Raw genomic sequence first — 21,283 nt, forward strand, 5'->3', positions numbered from 1 at the left:
CCATTTCTGTATGTTTTAAACCCATGCAACCAATTAAAAATTGGCTTTACAAACATGGCTACATGACAGGAATGTAGGACCTATATACATGTACATGTAGTGGTGTGCATTCAACTACCATGCATGAGCAATAGCTGATGTTTGCAGTTCATCTGTGTCCTACTACAACATGCAGTTGCAATGCAGCCCCATCATTGACACCTGGATATGGTGAAATACTGACAGTGCGGTAAGATGTACATCAGGTATGGATGGATGTGTGTACATAAGTGGTGGGTCACCTTTGCAGATGGATGTTTGCTGAAGACAGCTCACAGGTGTGTCACAAGCCGTCCTACCATAGCATGTGCAAACAGTAAGCTATGTTTCTGGTAATTGAAGGTGAAGATATACAACCTACACAGCGGTCAGGGTGTCACTGACTGTAAATCAGTTGACACCTGTAACACTTAAGTCCTCCCATGTGCATATAGCAGCACAATTGCCAAGGTAGCGTCGGTACACATTGTAATGTGGGCAATACTGCTGCATGTCTATCAGATGTATCAGAAGATAGCAGGTGTTTGATTCACAGTACTTCCATGTGTGTTTGCTTGTGTGACCATATATGCCACGTATGGTGGGAATACATCCCAATTGTTACACACCCCTGTACACTGTTGTAAAGATCTGTACATACTGCAGTGTAGAAAGCAAGACATAGGCAGCAGTGGTGTGTGTATCACACACATGTTAGCTATCTGTATGTGCATGACATGTGTGGACTCCATTGTGTGTATGTGTATGTATGTATGGCTGTCTGGTGCATGGAGTGAGGATGTATGCTACCATTGAGAACAGATATGGCCCCTAACCCCTCAAGGTGATGCAATCTACTACCCTGTTGATGCCATCAGTCTTAGGCATTACTGACTACCTGTACATGTTCATTCTCTGTGTCGAGTCATGTGGGTGCACAGTACTGTAATGGTGATTACCACATAGGCAGGGGTCCTCACCTCAACACTATCAAGTGTGTGTTATAGTGTCATTGACCCTGTGAGTGTGGGCGTGTTACTGTGTGTGTCTGTGTATGTCTGTGTGTGTTCACATCCTGTAATGTGACAGTGTTTTACTGCTACACAGTGAGTCCTCATGCTATCAACTGGCCCCTACCCTTGACATCAGCTAGACTGCTGTATAAACCCCCCGCACCATGTAGCTGTACCTGTGATGTCTCCCGGTATGGATGTCACGTCTCTAGCCACTGTAGCCTTGTACACAGCTCACATGCTCCTGGATCAGTAGATGTGTAGAGATCTATGGAATGTCAGCCTTTCTAACAGTGAGGTTGAGGCTAAGTATAGCATGCTGGTATTGCCATCCATGCCTGTGAGTACTCCACATTTACACATGTGAAACTGCAAACACTGGTACTTAATGGCACATGCAATTAGACCTTAAGGAGGGAAGCAGGGCATCATTACCAACATGCTGTCACTGTTGTTACCAAGACACATACTGTGAACATGAAACAATGCATTCTAACTGCAAACACTGTTACGTAATGGCACATACAATCAGACCTTAAGGAGGGACGCAGGGCATCATTACCAACATGCTGTTACTGTTGTTACCAAGACACATACTGTGAACATAAAACAATGCATTCTAATCCTGTACTACATGGTATGTCTGCTGCATGTCAACAATACGCAACAATTGTAATATACACCTATCTCACTGTTCTGTTCACCCTGTGCATCAGACCATATGAGCATGTCCCTGCACCGATGGTGTGGATGACAGGGATGCGGCACAGGCATCATCATATGCACAGGGTGATAATGTTTGCCAGGGGCCTAGGCTGCACCAGTGGATGACATCATGTGTATGGGTTAGGGCCTGTGATCTAATTGGACATGTGTGGTTATTATGCATGTGGGTGTTGGTGCCCTACAGATGTTTCTGGTGTGTGCGTGTATGTGTGCACACAGTTCTGCCATGTATCTGGCCTACACAGGGGTATTATTGACAGCTCCAGATTGTACAGACCAGGATTTACAGCTCACTGTGTCCGGCCACGTGACCTGTGCCTGCCAGGGGTTGCATGTGCACTACCAGACAGAGGTACAGATTGGGTACTGTCCGATGACACATGTCCACTGGAACCGTGTCCCTGCTGGGACCATCAAGGGCCATGTCCACATGGCCTGCTGTGTTCTGGTGTGGGTAGCACAGCACCAGCTGCACTGCTGCTGCTACCGACACTATGGGAGCGGGCATGTGAGGTAGCTCGTTCGCGTAGACCTGCACCAGGTGGTGTAGCTGGCCTACGTCCACGTGGCCTATGCCTCACTCCTACCAGATGTTCCGGCACAGACAGCTCATGTTCACAGATTGCCATGCCATGGTCAAGGATTCCAAACATGTCACCCAATCGCCTGTCCAAAATGTCAGCAATCTGCTGTTGAGCATTTGCCAATGCCTGGATGTTTTCATTTAAAGAATGGATAGCAGCCCTCTGAAGCCTCTGCCCTTTTCTGTTCTGCCATTCAGCATGTGCCTGTGCCGCCATTACAGTCTGAAACATGTGTCTGGTGACACCAGCTGCTGCGCTTTGTCGTGCAGGTGCATGTCGGCCAGAGGTCCTCCTACGAGCAGCACTGGCCACATGCCTGTGTGGCACATCTGCAGTCATTTCGCTGACACCATGGTGTGAAGACACACCTTCTGTAGCCACCACACGTTCCTGTTCCAAGCTAACACATGGTAACTGTCCTTCTGCTATGGCCACTGGTGATGGGGTATGTGTTGGCATGAGAACTGTGTGGGGGGAAGAGGATGATATAGGTGGGATGGCAACCAAAGGTACAGATTCAGCCCCTGACAACCCTGCCTGTATCTCAAGCATATGTTCATCACTGCTAGAGTCTGCGGGGACACTAACATCAGATGGACCACAGGAGGGCAACGCACCTACATCACCTGTGAAGGCAAACAAAGACTCTACATTACAATAGAGACACACACACACACAGACACACACACACATACAGACACACACACACAGACACACAGACACACACACACACAGACACACACACACACAGACACACACAGACACACACAGACAACCATGCATGTGATATGACAGAAGGCATGCAGCATGCATGTGATACAGCAGACGGCATGCAGCTCAGACATTAATAGTGTTAGTTAGATTACATCCCTGGGTTGCACACAACAGCAAGCATGTGTCATAGCAGAAGCCATGCATTTCAGACAATCATGGTAGTAAGCATGCATCCCTGTGATACACCATGTGGACCAGCACAGGTTAACAGTACACATGGCTGATGTGAGGCATATGTCATTGACATTAACATGTAGTATGACATGCAATCTGCTGATGTGTGCAGTGACATGCATACATGTTTGACACAATGGTGTCCTGACACATGTACAGCGGTATAATGGTGTCACATTGCAGTGTTGTCTGTATGCCCTACAGATAGAATGCACTGTTAGCAGATGTGCATGACCATTGAGGGTAGTATGAGGCGTCTATATTGCTATACAGTGTGAAGTACAGACACAGTGCCATTGCATGGAATCATGAGGCATCTCTGTTGCTATACAGTGTGGAATACACATACAGTGCATAGCCATGACTGCGTGCATACACAATACATACATACTGTAGATTGTGACCCACATTACTGAGGTGTATACACACTAAACCATGCTGTGTCATGTGTGACAGGTCACCAGAAGACATATCGATGACACCCCTGCACAACTGCTAACATTTTTTAGATGCCTGGCAACCATGTCCACACATGGCAGACTGGTCAATACACCATGTCCCACATGACATTTATGTACCACACACACACGAGGTGCACGGCCGACAGTGATGTCCAACTGCAGCAAGGGAAATGTATGGTATCTCTGGCCTGATGTAGTGTCTGTGTATGTATGTGGAAGCTGTACAGGTGACTACTTTAATGCTGTGACACAGTCATGATGTGCAACACATCTTATGTGGTCATATTAAGTGACACCTCCACAAGCTGTGCACAGGCTGTTAGGATGTCCAGTGTTCCACATCTACTATATAACCATTCAACAAAGGCTATAGTTGGACCATGTGTAGACAATGTGCAACAGGGTGTACACACACACACATCACATCTACTGTGTGTTACTACATGTCTCTGGCCATCCTCTATGGCCATGTGTGAACATGTGTTGGCCAGAAGTGTGTGATGGCCATCTATGTCACATGTCTGTGTTGTCCCATTTGACATACACCCATAGATGTCAGATACTCCAGTGTCCACAGGGTTATACAGACAAAGGGTTGTATGTTTGGTATGTGGGGTATGTTTTATGGGATAGTGTGACAGCCAGACCACTACATGTCTGGGACATGTCAGATGGCACATCATAATGTCTGCATTCATTGCAGGGGCACATTCCACAATGGTGAATCATGTGGGCTGCCCATATCCCAGCTCACTGTGTAGAACTGTTTGCGTATCCCACATGTGTTGTTTTGATGTATAGTACATATTCCTACATTGAACAACGCCTCCACCATTGTATGCACAGCTGTCCACACATTTAGCAATGACAATTACTGTGGTTTCATGTTGGTGTTTCATTTGGTTTGTATATATTGCACATGGGTAGCCAGTGTGATTGATGAAACTTGCAACCTGTATATCGTGACTGGACCATACATTATGTGTACATGTGTTAACTGGCCACACGGCTAATAGAGCTGTGCATTCACATGCCTGATACTGATAACTGTCTCACCTGCAATGGACTGCTGTCTCTGAGGCATGCCAGAGGTACCTGTATAGGGGTGACACAGCAGTTTGATCATTATCCATGACTGTATGACAGCTACAGGGTGCACTTTGCATGTTAACACATTCGCCAGTACAATAGCATATACTATGGAGTATGCACATGTGTGCATACACAGGGTAGCATACTATAGTATGCGACATGTGTGTAAACATACCTTGCATATGATGTTACATTACATAGTGTACAGTGACACATGCGACTAAATGGAATATAATATTTATATGTGCAGTAGTGACTTACCAGGCAACTCCAGGCTCTGTGGTTGGGAGACACCCACCTCCACGATGGCAGCTAGAGTTTGTGGATGCTGTTCTGATGGGGTCCCCAGGTTGGCCAGTAGCTCCTTGGTAGGTGTGAGTAGGGGCTGGGTTGGTGGCCCACCACCTGTTCTACCTTGTTCCCTGGCGATTGCATTGGCACACTGTTCCGCATGTTGGATCAGGTCCGTGCAGTGTCTGCGCACCTGCTGGTAGGTGCGATTATGGCCACCCACATCATTAACCCTCCTGCGAAGTTCCTGCCACAGGTCATCACGCTGCTGGGCATGCTGTGGCACATGGCTGAACAGAACCTCATAGTTATCCTAGAGGTATGGTATGAGGGCATCATGCTCCAAGCGGCTATATGCCGGCAGTCGTGATCGAGGCATTATCTGTAAGACATAATGATGGAGACAGGTCACAGAATCTCAGAGATGCACAGACATACAGATGCACATACATGTTTATTACATTTAGTACTTATGAACAGTTGTCTTTGCAAATTGTCATGACACTGACACGACTGACATGTTTGTTTCACACACCATGTAACACCCGATGGGGATTGGATATTATCACCATATACGTGTGTCCCCTCATTACATTGCTCATACTCCATGTGAATGCTGTCATGATGTGGGCATGTCTGTTTGCCTGTACTGGTGTTCTTACCTATCAGCATATGCCTGGATGTGTGCACATTAATGCTGTTAACCTTGATGCTGTGTATATGTCACATATCATCACATACACTGCCTTCACGGACATGGGCAGTGACAATGCAGACATGTGCATGGAAACCTTTACATGCATGTGTTTTGCCATATACATCTACATGGCACTGTACAGCAGTTCAACATCCTGCCATGTATCTCCTGTGTTGCACATGTGATACACATGGGACAATGGCTAGCCGGATGGTATTCGCAGGGATGGTTATCATCTATAGCATTTACGGCCAAGACCATGTAGTAGTGTGTATGCCCTGGGCCATGTATGGGCATAGGATGTAAGGTTTTCTAGCTGTATCCGACAGCCATGTTCCCGCCGACAGGTGAATCAGTGCCACATTACTGATCCAGACAGTTAATAATACATCTACCATGCGGTCATCGCACCATGTATGACAGAGATGACATGTGCAGCTTTGCTGGACAGGGTTGCATGGTATGACAAGAGTATGCCACATGTATGGCACAGGGATCTGTCCAGCATGTGGCGACCCTTGTACTAGGAAGGTGACTGTCCATGACGTATGTCTTTCAGATCAGGATATGTACATGTAGCATGTCCAACATCACAGTATTGCACATGTCTTTATGCAGGGCAGGCAGCATGCTGCATGGTGGAGATGAGGATTGTGAAGGCTTGTGTCACCCATCCAAGCATGGCCAATACCCCTTAAAGGTGATATGTGATCCGATATTGGTCACTTAAGTGCTGAGTATGGCTGTCCAATGATCTTCATGCTCATGGATGGCACCCTGTCATGACTTGGGTTGCCTCTTATGACTACCTCATAGGCCTGGTGATGTCACTAGCTCAGGGAGGTAAACTGCACAGCACCATCCCTTACACACAGTGTCCAAAATGTTGACCGCTGCCTAGGTGGTAGTTAATGGGTGCAGGGTTATTAACATAGCTGTGACAATGCAATAAGCAGCTGTCAGACTGTGCACATATGTCACGCACCTCACCCACAAAGCCCTTTCTGTATGTTGTCCACAACACTGAGTCAGCTATTGCTCCTAGGTCATGGCCATTCACATACTCACATATGCAGATGCCTCCCATTTGTCTGTGTGATATGGGCTACAATGACGGGGGAGTACAAAACATTAACCCTGTTTTACTGTAGCTGCCACTGGTGTGATATGCACATGTCACTCAGACACCTTTTGTAGTGTTGCTTCTGTGAACAGACCACTGGTAGAACACTCCTGTGACATACGAAGGTACATGTAGGTGGAACACAGTATGGGTGATGATGTCCTATGACCTATCACAGGTATGCTATGCAGTGTGAATTCATCGGTACTGTCATCTACATCTGTACTGCTAGCAACATCTACGTTGATTAAGGTTCATAGACTTTCAGACCATACTCAGCAGGGTAATAGTGCTGCACCTCCCATTATGAGTGGCGTCTCCACATTGTGGGTTGTGATAATTTGTTAGTGTGATCCATTCAGTATTTTCACAGACTGCCATGAACCTATGTTTTACATGGAAGTGTATGTGTACAGCAAACTGTTTTGCCATATGTGTATTATATGACCAGGGATTTGAACAGGTCACATGCAGCCTGAGTGCACCTTGTACCATCATAGTTATGGTTACAGGGGCTCTGTAGTGTTCATGGATATGTGATTGTGTACCTGTTGGGGGGGCAGTGAGTTTATATTATCCAACACCCTATCTGTATTGCTTATTCATGCTCAGCACGTGTTCAGAACATGTATGCACTTCATGAGCTACTAATTACTATATCACTCAATCCTACTCATTTCCTACAAGTACACTGTTTATCCTTACATTTCCAGCATGCTTACAGTACAACAGCTGTTGTACACACTTACCTCACATATCTTGTGAGAAATGGTTGACTATACAGGCATGTCCAAATGTCAATTACCAGTGTTATTGCCTGTCTACATGATGAATGTGGGCAACATGAGGCAATATAGCAATCATCTCATGTACACAGTCAATGCTCACCTCCTAACATACGACACTACAGCCTGTGGGAGATGCACATATGTAGCCATGCTGGAGGTAATGCTCTCTCCAACCCAGACTTATGTGACAATCATGTGGGGATGTTAAACATTTGCAGCACACCCCACTCATCACATAGTCTCACTAGATCTCCACCACCACAAGCCACACATAAAGCCTGTGGGAGATGCACATATGTAGCCATGCTGGAGGTAATGCTCCCTCCAACCCAGACTTATGTGACAATCATGTGGGGATGTTAAACATTTGCAGCACACCCCACTCATCACATAGTCTCACTAGATCTCCACCACCACAAGCCACACATAGTAAGAGTACAACATTTGCAGAGCCTCTCTATACTACTCTGTGTAGGCAACAGAGGCAGCCCCCATCACCAAACACAACACCAGTTACTTATAGCCCACAGACTCATGTGTGCCCATCAACTACAGCCAATAGGGTGTTATAACATACCCAACACACTAGTCATAGGTGACTCTGTGGGCAGTCACATTGATATCCCACTCAGCAGGCTACACAAGGTGATAGTCACTGTCATTTGGGTGTCAGGTAACAGGATCCACAACATAACCTATGCACTCAGGTAATTTCTCAACAGGTACAATATGACTGTCATTCTCCACGTTAGTGTGAATGCACTGAGATGTAACTTCCTGGACTACGTGGACAGGGACATGCAATAGCTCTCCGCTCTTTTAGCCCAGGCAGGTATCACCCAAGCCTTGAGAAGCAGTCTGCATTAGTCCACAATGATGACACAGTACAACAACAGAATTATTCACTTCAACAGTTGCCTATGCTTCTGGTGTCATTCCAAGGGTATCCAGTATCTGTCTGCTTTGAATGACATGGTCGACAAACCACAATGCTTTGGCACAGATGGCCTGCACCTGTCAGCCCTGGGATTATGGATAACATCTAAGGCTCTTGCTGCTCCTATACTGCCTGTTTTAGACACATTTCAAATAACATATTCACCACCAGAACAGGTACAGGCAAGCAAAACCTGAGGGTAATGTTACAGTGCTTGACATCTTCATCTCAAACACACTCAGCCGAGGCACTCCTTATAATGGACCACTTCGATATCTCTGCAGTGACTGTGACCTGCTACTAGGGCCCAGAGAGCACCCCTGCACTGACAGGCTATTATGCAGACCACACCTTTCAGTTATGTAACCAGGGCCGGAACACCCACGACGGAGGTGTGTCCATATTTCACAGGGATGTACACACCTCCATGCTGGTTGCTTAGCACAATGCATTAGAGGTAATTCAAGTGCAACTAACTGTGGCCAGAGCTGCTATACAAATTGTAGCTTGTTTAACGGTTAATGGCCCTCATTTTCTGGTGTACTAGAAAGTACGGTTCAAACAGGAACTACTGATCTGAAACTGACACTACCCCACACCTAACTGTGATACCTACTCATGTACCGACACATTAGGCCAACACTTTCAGGGATTCATAAACTCCAATCAGCTGGATCAACTTATACACACCACCACCAAGGCCAACAATATCCTAGACCTGGACATTACCAACATGTGTGACTGGTGTTCCACACCTGGGGTTATCCCCTCGTTGGTCAGTTCCGAACGTATGCTAATCACCCTTGTTATCCACATCCTGGCACCACACCCTTCATGGACAACTCAGTACAATATTTCTACAAAGCCAACTTCAGGCTTCGTATGACAGAAGTAGTAAATGCCATGACACCCGTGCAGATGGACAATATAGTTACAAACGCTGAAACATTCACAACTGCACTTCATTAGCACTTACACGACTGCATGGATCATGCTATCCCAAACAGAGCCATGACGGTACCCACCAGATAATGGACGCCACTCTGGGGGTCCACTGCCACGGACATAATGCACGACAGAAGGAGGAGACTGTTCAAAGTAGGGTACACTCCCATGGGTGGGGTAGCTCCCTGGTCAGCCTCAGTAGGAATCTGGGATCCCTTATCACATCCTCCAAAGCTAGCTATGTAAACATTACTGCGACACATTCCAAGGATTACCACTAAGCGTTATGGAGGTATGTCACTACTCTCGATGGCAATACCCACATCTGCTCTGACATACAACGGTTAGGCAGAAACATTACAGAACCGACTGATATTGGCAACATCCTAGCAGCTAACTTTACACCCCTCTCACACCCTAAAGGGCCCAAATCTATACAGGATCAATGCAGAGTCCCTGCAGTCACAACTACGCAGTTCAAACCTGCTCTTTCTAAAACCTGGAACACAAACTCCATGTGACCATCCAACATCCCAGGCTGCGATTTACACAAACCTCAAAAAGACATGGCTCCCCACTTGGGCACCAGATTCACTAATAGCCTTGTATCAGGCATTGTGGACCTTGAACAATGCACAGCAACAGTTATAACACTCCACAAAGGTGGCGCCACAATGGTCCAGAGGAACTTTTGCCCTATACGCCTGACTAGACTATTCTGCAAGGCTATGGAGAACATCATCATGGAAGTCATTCACAGAGACATTGTTGGCCTCCAAACCTTTGATACCACCCAGGTTGGATTTGTTAGGGCCACACCATGGCTCCTACACCTGGTGGAGTCCTTTGAGACAGTTACCAAGGTAGTAGATGACAGTAAGGAGGTCCACAGAGCCTACCTTGTCCTCTCATTGGCTTTCAACACCGTTCACCATTCTGGTATTGTCAATATACACATCCACCTGCACAGCGACCCATACGTCTTGAGATGCTATGCAAAGTGGTTCACGGACAGGACACATGCAGTGAGGGTAGCATACCGTAGTTCCTACTGTACATCAGTTACAATTGGCGTACCCCAGTCCTTGGTCATAGGGCCCCTCATGTTCATTATATGCTTCCCTGAGGTATAGTCTAGCACAGAAAGACTTTCCCTGAATAGGTTTCCAGACGACTGCAAACTAGGGGCCATGATTGATTCACCAGCTAATACACACACCCTCCATGAGGGTATCACTGTGACGGATACCTGGTGTTGGTAACATGGCCTCAAGCAACATGCCACAAGATGCATAGACATCCCCTTTGGATTACAACAATCACCCAGTGACTATCACATAGGTGGTAGACCCCCTACATACATAAGACATTATAAGGGATCTTAGTACACATGTAGATAGCACCCACTCCTTTGATAACCTTATTGCCAAGGGGGCATGGATATCCTTCTACATAGCCACCCTAATCTGTAATGGGTTTGTAGCCGGAACAAAGGCTGCCATTGTACTTCTATACTCCTGACTTATGAAACACGTTCAAGAGTACAACACCCCATTTGGGGTGTAACTTATGAAGAGCAACGGCTTTAAATACCACAACATTAACACACCAACAGTATTACTCACCTCCGAAGAATGACATATGCAGCACAACTACAGAAACCTCAACTGTACTCATTTGCATACTCAGAGGTGACCTCTGCTGAACATACAAGGCCCATGTCCACAACAATATTGATGGATATGCTCCACATAAGCAACATGAGCAAAAGCCACTGAGAGCAACATGCTCTGGGATATGTACCCAAACGCAACGATGTGTAGCACGTGCTGGATGAATACATTCCTGAAACGGACACTCACCATGCTTTGGAACTTGATTCCTATGTACATCAGGCAGGGACCCTCACTAGCACTCTTCATGAGATACCTCGATGGGTGGATGGGGAATAGACATGTATGCCAGGGATCACTGCAGTGGCTGTACTGTACACAGGTGCAGGAAACAAAAGACTGTGCTGTTCACAAGCACAGGACACTAATCTAGGGAGGTGGCTCCAGTGAAAACACTGTATTTGGGCTTACAAATGGACTTGGCCAGACAGCACAGTACCTAACTATGAACCTATGAAGCTATTACATGTCCTTTGTGCATTGATAATTGAGTAGCTCTTCATTTTCAATTAGCTATCATGCTGTTACACTGTCTGGTGACTACAAGACATATGTATCCTGTTATTGTGTATTGCACATTCCAATAGACATACTTATGTTTGCATAATATAACAGTAATGCTATGTAAAATATTTGACATATCTACCTACAATACTGTACTTTTCACATTTTTTAAACCATATCCCATACTGCAAAGCATAATTGCACAGCAGGACCACCTTAGGCATGTTATTCTCGTTATACGCCCATATATGCCTACTGTTACAGTATATCAACATATACTATCCCCTGTTATGGCATGTACTTGTTGGACAAACCTTACCACCGACAACGGCTGGAGTGGAATTGTTATGTTTAAAGCCCTTATGTAGCATCCCTTGTGGTGTATGAGGTGTTTACCTTGTAGCCCACAGCAGTACACACAATTTTTACAAGCGTTACTATGCTCAACAAGACATCACTACATAATACCTTTTCCCACTGTATGCATTGCGTACACTTTCATTAATACAGAACAGGCACTACATACACTAACATACTAAGTGTTCTACATACTTTCTTAGTGGTCCAAGTTTACGATAATTCTGTGTTACTCCTTTCCTCTTTAAACGGTTCTATGGTATGAGCATACGGTTTGAATGTATGGCAAGCCATCGTTTTATACGTGGATACCTGTAACATGTGGTATCCTGCCACCAACTGGTGTTCCAGAGTAAATTATTACATGCACATCAGCTGTGCAGCTACTCCATTGGCCAATTACACGGCAATAGTGGGGTATAATTGAATACTCCTCTTGGGTGTTGTCCTTTTGCCCTACCTTCGAGGGAGATGGTCTGGATGTGTTTTATTGTGATGAATTGCAACTGCTATATGGAGAGACACAGATATTTTGAATTCATGTCCCCCGTGGATTGTGTGTGATGGCTAGAGTATATAGTTCTACATGTGAGTGTAGCTGTTATCTCAACCATCTGATATGAGACTATTGCAAACAAAACTTGTAACATCAGCGTCTGTTCCATTGTACAACAGCAACGATTTCACATGGCGCCATTACAAGTGTGTCTCTCACAAGGCATGTTAACACTTCTGCAGATGTCATTGAGTGAGTGGATGTTTGTGATGTTATTACAGTCTGTATTGCAATTGTTTCAGGTGAGGGGGAGATGTAGGTGGGTGTACATAGCAGATAAAGGTTTGTGGGGACTGCATTTATACATATTCCATATGTGTGTGGGGGCCCCTTCCCTAATTGAAGACCTGTCATTTAGTAGACTAATACTAAGGTTATTGCAGGCTTATTCATTAAGCCATTGTTAATTGGTCCCTATATAGCATGCAGTTGATGTTGATCCTTCAATCCCTCCGAAATACATCGATATATAATGAAATGTTGCTACATGAAAACTGTCTCGTGTATTTCTGTCACAGATATTTGCACTCATTGCAGTTGTGTTGGTGACTTAACCTCTTTGGCTTGGGTTGCCACCTTTTCAAATGGCCATAGTGGGACATTTGCAGGACACACATCAGGGTTTAGAGGCCGACACATACCCACTGTCAGTACAAAGGATAGAACTTACTTTTGTCCTAAATAAAACCTTATTCTTGTAGCACATTAGTTGCTTATTATGTTTCTTGTACAATTTACGTATTTTAGATACAGGAATAACTATTTAATGCAACTATTACATAATATATGGGACATCATTATGTCCTACAATCTCGGTACATTTGCCCTTTTTAATATTTGTTGTCAGGACACAACTGCCCAAAGAGGTACTGTCCCTCTCAAAGTGGGACAGGTGGTAACCGTATGCCTAAGGCCGGCTATGACCACAACTACTGTAATAATCTAATCTACCCTGGAACAACGGCTACTTTAAACTTCCCGCTGCCCTACAAACACCGAGCGCAAACGCGCTCGACAAGCAGAGGAAGGGCAAAGCGAAAGATATCGGGCGAGAACCGAGAAGTCAGGAAGAAGAAATATTAAATACTTTATTTTTTAACATGTCATCTCGTGTTCTGACTGATATGGAGTGTTCTGTATTAAATAAGGGACTCTCCTTCATTCCCTCTCGAGGGAGTGAGTTGTCTGACACCCTCATTACCCTTCGTAAATTCACAAGGAAAATAGCTCTTAAACTGCTGTTTAAAGACTCTGTCAATGATGTTTATACTAGTACAGCATTAAAAAGAAAGAGCGCCTTTGTGCCCCCTTTACCTAGCTCAGTTGAATGTTTTCAACGAGCATGTGAACATGATTTTTATCTTTATTTTAAAGAAAAGAAGCATAAGAGACTATTTATCAACATGAATGCTACTCAGAGACATAGCCTTGACTCTTTATGCAATGATGAAAATTTGGTTTTTAGACCAGTTGATAAAGGAGGGGGTGTTGCAATCATGGATGCTGAGTTTTATAATTGTTTAATGAATGAGATGTTGGATGATGATGTGGCCTATTCCCGTATCTCTAAAAACGAAGTGTCTTCAATTATCAGAAATGTACATGACACCTTGTATGATTTTCTAATGTCCAGATGCATTGATAAAAGTTTGTATGAATATTTGGTCATTGAGGCACCTTTAATTCCTATAATTAAAGGGCTCCCTAAGGTACATAAAGGGGTTTACCCCCCGCCCCTTCGACCCATTGTATCTGGGAAACTTTGGGTTACTGAGCATATTTCGCATTATGTACAATCCAAACTAGGCCCCTTGGTGGGGGCTATACCCACCATACTAAAGAACTCAGTTATGTTACTGGAGGACCTGAAGGATTCCTCTTTGCTTGATAGCTTAAAGCCTGATACCCTGATGGTCACGATGGACATAAAGAATCTATTTACATGTATACCAAATTAATTTGGCATTGAGGCAATTAGGAGTCACCTATCTCAATGTGCCAGTTTGAATAATAATGACCAACTGACCATCTGTACTCTGCTAGACTTAATATTAAATAATAACATCTTTATGTTCCAAGATAAAACATATAGGCAAACATGGGGAGTAGCCATGGGCACCCCATGCGCTAATGCCTATGCTAATCTAGTGATCCATCAGTGGGAAAAGATGTACATTTTTGAAGATGAGAGGTTTATAAATAATGTTACACTATACAAGCATTTCGTTGATGATATACTCCTCTTTTGGAATGGTAGCTATGAATCTCTGGTTGACTTTGTTAAATATATGGGGTCAACCACGTCCTTTCTGGAATTCACATTTGAGTATTCCTTTACCAATGTTAACTATTTTGATGTTACCATTACTAAGAGTGCAACGAATGAAGTTATAACCTCACTCTATAGAAAACCCTGTTGGAGGAATGGCATACTTCACTATGAAAGTATGCATCCGAGACATATCTTCCCTAATGTAATAAAAAATCAGATGGCCAGGATTATCAAGTTGTGTAACTATGCTGGGGATAGAGACTCTCTATTGGAATTTCAGGCTAAATGTTTTGAGGATAGGGGTTACCCTACTCGACTAGTTATGAGTTATACTAATCATGCTCCCCCCACCAAGGGGCTGGAGACAGAAAGTTATTCATATAGTTACTCAACTAGGGCTACTAAGAACAAGATACAATATGACCTTAAATACACTAATGATGTAAAATACATTAAGGATATTTTATGTAAAAACTGGAAGCTGCTCAGTATGAACAAAGATTTATTACAATTTGTAGGGGAGAGACCTAGCTTTAGATACAGCAACTGTTTAAACCTGAAAAGGTTATTGTGTAAAGAAAAAGTCAAGATTGTATCCACTGATATAAGAATGAATATTAAACAGGGAACCTTTCCCTGTAGAAAGTGGTGTATTTGTAAGTTTATTACCAGTGACCAAAAGTATGAAAATGTAGAGCTAGATATGCTGTTCAGACCGAATTTTTATGCCACCTGTGACACCTCTAATGTGGTGTATTTGGCAACCTGTGAAGGCTGCGAAGCCTATTATGTGGGGATGACGACACGTAGACTCAAGGATCGGGTCTATAACCACATATATGATATAAGGAAGGCTAACATCAACAATGTCCTAGCTAGGCATTGTCAACTATTTCCAGAGCACGTGTTTAAGTTTAGAGTGCTACAGATCTTATATCCAAACAGGAGGGAAGGTGATACGTTAGGAACCCTTGAACTAAATGAACTCAAATGGATTCTAACCCTTAGAGCACATGTTGAGCCTGGCCTTAATTCAGCCGTTAGTATTAGACCAGCACTCCTGTGATCAACTGTTCTGCCCCCACGGTCTCACCCTTCCTTAAAAGAAACCCTGGGTTATGTGATCTGAAGGGGGTTTCAATGGTTAAGGTATTCATGGCCTTGGTCTGAATGTGATACCTGGCACTAGTCTTAAACTGTTGTTATTAATTGGGTGGTTTTGTTGATGCACCCTTTTCTATACATTTTCTATTTTTCTTTTCCCTTTGCCCCCCCCCTTACCGTCCTCCCCCCCCCTTCCCCCCCTTTTCTTCTCTTTTTTCCGCACTCTGGTATGCATTCTGTTCTTGGGTGTTGATTCCTAATATGTATCTTTGTTGTGGTTTTCATGCTAGATATATACACCTGTCATTTTTATGTTCTGAGGAATACATTAACAATGCTGCTTCTTTCTTTATGATGAGGCTTAGATTTTAATGTATTAGGATAGATGGCTCTATTACGAGGCTACGATGTGGGTCTGTTTTTTGTATTTCCCCACCCATTTTTGTTTTGAATTGGGGTTGTTGTTTTAGAAATGTTAGTAAGTATAAGACTTATGAAATAAGCAATAGTGAGAATTTCCTCTACTTACGCATGAATTGGTTTTCTAAAAAAAAAAAAAAAAACTTTTTAAATTGCTAAATATATAGTTAGTTTATTTTAATTATTGATTTAAATAACATTTGGTGATGTTATATTTGTTTTTTATATGCTATGTTTGCTTAAGCGTGATCTTTTTAAATGCACTCAAGCTTTGCTGAAGTAATTACGAACTGCTGTTCTGCAATTACTAGTTGTTAATTGGGGCGTTTGATACTATATAAGTAGTTGAATTAACTCTGTATACTACAACCTGATGAAGCGCACTTGTTTGGGTGCGCGAAAGCGCTTGTTCTTCTTCTTTTTATTAAAATATTTATATACTCATCGTGGTGGTTCCAGTGATTTGTGTTCATGTAATAATCTACCTCCAAGTTAGCATGAACAGACACACGATGCAAACACACACACACACATTACAGTCCCACGGAAACACACACCACACTCTCAACACGCACTTACACACACTACAGCAATCGGAACCACACTTAAACACAGTACCTACCTGGACCGCAGCACCAGCAGCAATAACTAAATGTCCCTTAACATCGTGATAATATTACTTGCAGTTATGGTGTTCCGGTAATGTGATCTTTTGGTCTTTAAGCCTCGTGATTATGCGTGTCGGTATGTAAAACATTCGGTAGTTGGCAGTATCCTATTTATTTGTACCTCCATGGTTGTGTACAAGTCGTTAACCTGTCTATATATTCACAGATATATGTATATCTGTATATATCGACATACATCTCTCTATCACCCTTTCTATCCCTATTATATATATATATATATTAGACAGGGAGAGAGCGAGAGAGTGTACACACCTTTCGTTGGGTACATGGCAGTGTATACTGTTTGCTGAACTCTGCCCTTTTGTGTTTTAACCTGTCACAATACACACCCGCTGTTGGTATATCTCGGGTAGCTTAGTGGTAGCTGATTGTGTACATGGTTGCGTGTTCTACTCCTGCCAGTGGTCATTTTACCTCTCAGAGCAGGCACTATTAGTACAAGGGTGAATAATGCTAGTTTCACCTGTCTGGAGATCTTTGACCGTGATCTGTGCAGAATTCGGCAAAGCTTAGACCTGTTTTGTGCATATCCGTGTAGTCATGTTTAAACGACGCTTACCGTCACTTGCCGTCGCGTAAACCCACTAACATGTGCTTAAAAGTGCTCTAATGACCTGCATCCAACATCCATTATTCGTGCCATTGGGATTACGTAACGGACCTTCCAGGACGTGGAACCGGGTACATACACGACACAGTCAGTGGCTTTACTACTTGGTCATCTGGAATTTGTACAAGTGTTATGGTGTTTTGTATGTGGACTGTACTGCAGCTGTTCCTCCATATTACAGTCAAATGTGTAACTCAGTTAGTTTACATATGGATGATGAAATCACCAAAACAGAAAAAGAACAGGGCCAATAAAATGGTAAATCCACAGCTAGGAAGCATAAACCAGAAGCTTCGTAAATCCTTTATTAGGTGTCCACAAACAACATAAAACGAGTGCTTTCGCTCGGTAAATACCGAGCTTTATCAAGTTAACAGTGTAGTGCAGTTTGCTTGAATAAATACAAATCTTAAAGTCACATGTTAAAATAATTAATTAATTGCGTAATTAACTCACTAACTAGACCAATTATTTAAGGTTGTTAAAATACCTTTCCTTACTAAAATGCTAAAAACACAAAAGGTGTGTATATTAATATATAAATATAAATATAAATATTACATTGAAATGTAGGTATAACTGTATATACTGCAATGGCAAAGATAAATAAAAATGTATGCGTAAATGTAAAATAGGACAAATAAATACTGACATTTCATAATGAAAAACAGAGTAGTCCATTACAAGCCAAAATTAAAATGCAACTACAATATACTAAAATCTAAACCTAATGGCACCTTTAAATAAATAACCATATATATAAAATATATAATATTTATGTACATGTAAAAGTATATATAATATATAATATGTAATGTTCAACAAGCCGTGGTACATTATAATGATGCAAATACGTTATGAACTCAATATGAACAAATAAAGACAAGTGTGCAGTATCGGGATGTGGCCACGTTACAATCTGTTGCATAACTAGTGTAGATGGCACTATAGCTGGGCCATCCTCAACCTAAGCACACTACTAATATTTATGTTGTCGTTAAGGCCAGGTGGTTTCCCTGCATCAAGTCTAAGTTGCCATAGGAGTTCTCTATACTCTAAAGTTGTCTCCCAGTCACCTCCTCTGGCATCTGGTGTCACTTGCTCTAGCACCATAAACTTAAGCTCCATTCTAGGGCAAATAATTGAATGCTTGTAAAAAGCGTTAGTTTCCCTTTCCCTAGAAATGTCATAAAAGTGCTTGTAGATTCTCTTTCTCAGAGGTCTCTCAGTTTTTCCTACATAGAAACTGGAGCAAAAGGTGCATACCCCTAAATAAACCACCCCTTTGGTTCCACAATTAAAGTGACTACTAGAACTAATAAGGAATTTTCTCGATGGAATATAAAAGGTTGAATCATTTGCAATAGCATTACACTGCTTGCAGGCACCACATTTAAAGGTGCCCAACCTGGAATGGTTTGATGTAGATCTTGGAGCGCACTTCTTTTCAAACAATTCCTTAAGGTTGACACCTCTTTTCCTTACAAAATTAGGGTGTGGTTGCACTAGTTTGTTCAGTTCATCATGTAGAGTAAGAACCGGCCAGTGCCTACATATCATGCTTTCAATATCCAGAGAACTGAGGGAATAAGTGTAAATAAAGTGACTGGACTGTTCTATATTGCCCTCGGTATTGACCTCGGATATCTGTGGAAACCCCTTACCCAACAAAGGTGGATATTTATTGTCTCTGTTATCAATAATTTCTTGTGCTAAACCAGTCACTAAAGAGTTAGGATATCCCCTCTCAGGAAATAATGATTTCAACAAATCAATTTCAGTCAAGAAATCAGCAAGTGTACTACACATCCTGGAAGCGCGAATAATTTGTTTTGGTAAAAAGGGTGTCCGCTGTCAAAGTGTAAGTAAGAATTGGAAAAAGTTGGTTTCCTAAAAAGCTTAGAATGAAAAGTACAATTGGAATTATCCTTGTATAGAGTTACATCAAGGTAATGTAGCACATTCTCACTGACATTGTGTGTGAAAGATAAAAAGGGGGTGGTGGAATTGAGATAGTGAAAAAAAAATCATAAAACTGATTCAGGGTACCATTCCATAAAATGCAAATGTCATCCAGATACCTCTTGTAATGTGTTATATGCTGGACCCAAGTAGTTGAAAAAATAAACTTCTGTTCCCATTTGTGCAGTATTACATTAGCGTAGAGGGAAGCACAAGAGGCACCCGTGGCTACCCCCTTCTTTTGTCTGTAGAGTTCTCCATTAAAATGGATAAAGTTGTTCTCTAAAGCTATTTCCATGAACTCCACTATCAAGCTGGTAACCATGTTCCCTAAATGGGCTTCATTTGTTAATACCTCATTAAGCCAATCCAAACCAATAGAGTGAGGAATACTAGGGAACAGCTCCACTATGTCGATGGTAATCATTAACAATTCAGACTGATAGAAGTTTGGTTGGATACCTTTGAGAAAATCCCAAGAATCTTTACAAATGTTACCCAAAGAAGAAACAAAACTCTTTGTTATGTGGTCAATGAATTTGCCAAGTGGCTCTGTTATACTCCCCACCCCGGAAACAATAGGTCTAAATTTCATCGGGTTTAATCCGTTATGTACCTTCGGGATCCCAAAAATTACTGGGGCTCTGGGTTTGTTAATGTGCAAGTAGTTGAATAGCCTTTCATTGATGACACCCTGCAGTAGATGGTCAGTAAGTAAAAATTTAATTTTAGACATGGCCAAATTAACCTCATTCCTAGAAACTATCTCGTACTGTTCTGTGTCTTGCAGCATTCCATAAAGGTAGGTGTCATATTCAGAATTATACATAAGAACCACACCACCACCTTTATCAGGCTTCATAACCCTGATATTTTCTTTCTTAAGATGGTTAACTAAACGGACCTCATCCATGTTCAAATTAGTAGGAGGTGTGTGTAAACCTTGTGAATGTAAGATCCTAAGGTCTTTTTCTACCAATTCTTCAAACACTTTGATAGAGGGATGTGTAGGAGGGTTAAACGTGCTGGTTCTAGAAAGCTAATTATAGAATAATTGTCACCCTCCTCGTGGCAACATTCTTCTGAAATGCTCCTATCAACCATAATGTTATCTTCCTCTATTTGTATCTGTTGTTCCATCCCTGTTGGTAGTGTCTCAACCCCCTCCCCCCATTCTGTCGTGGGGTTTTTGAAAATCCTGGAAGGAATTCTTCCTTCCTTTTTCAGCTAATCTTTCGCTCCTACGAAGAGTTGGAACAGAAGAGTTAGCCTGATTATCAAATGTGTTAACTTGGTTGTTAGTTCCTTGCAGTAGCTTATTGTCTCTTTGTAGCCTACCAGGGAGTTGATATGCTGTACCCTCCCTGTATTCAATTAAATCCCTCTCAAGCTTGTGTATCTTACGATTAAGGATTTTAACACAGAACTGGTCTACTTCTTTAAAAACATTGTCATAATTAATTTTAACAGCCAAAAAGTTGTTGTCATTAACCAAGGCATTATTCAAAACATT

The sequence above is a fragment of the Protopterus annectens genome, chromosome 10.part0 (assembly GCF_019279795.1).
Source record: "Protopterus annectens isolate FY-2018-M chromosome 10.part0, PAN1.0, whole genome shotgun sequence".
Lineage (NCBI taxonomy): Eukaryota > Metazoa > Chordata > Ceratodontiformes > Protopteridae > Protopterus > Protopterus annectens.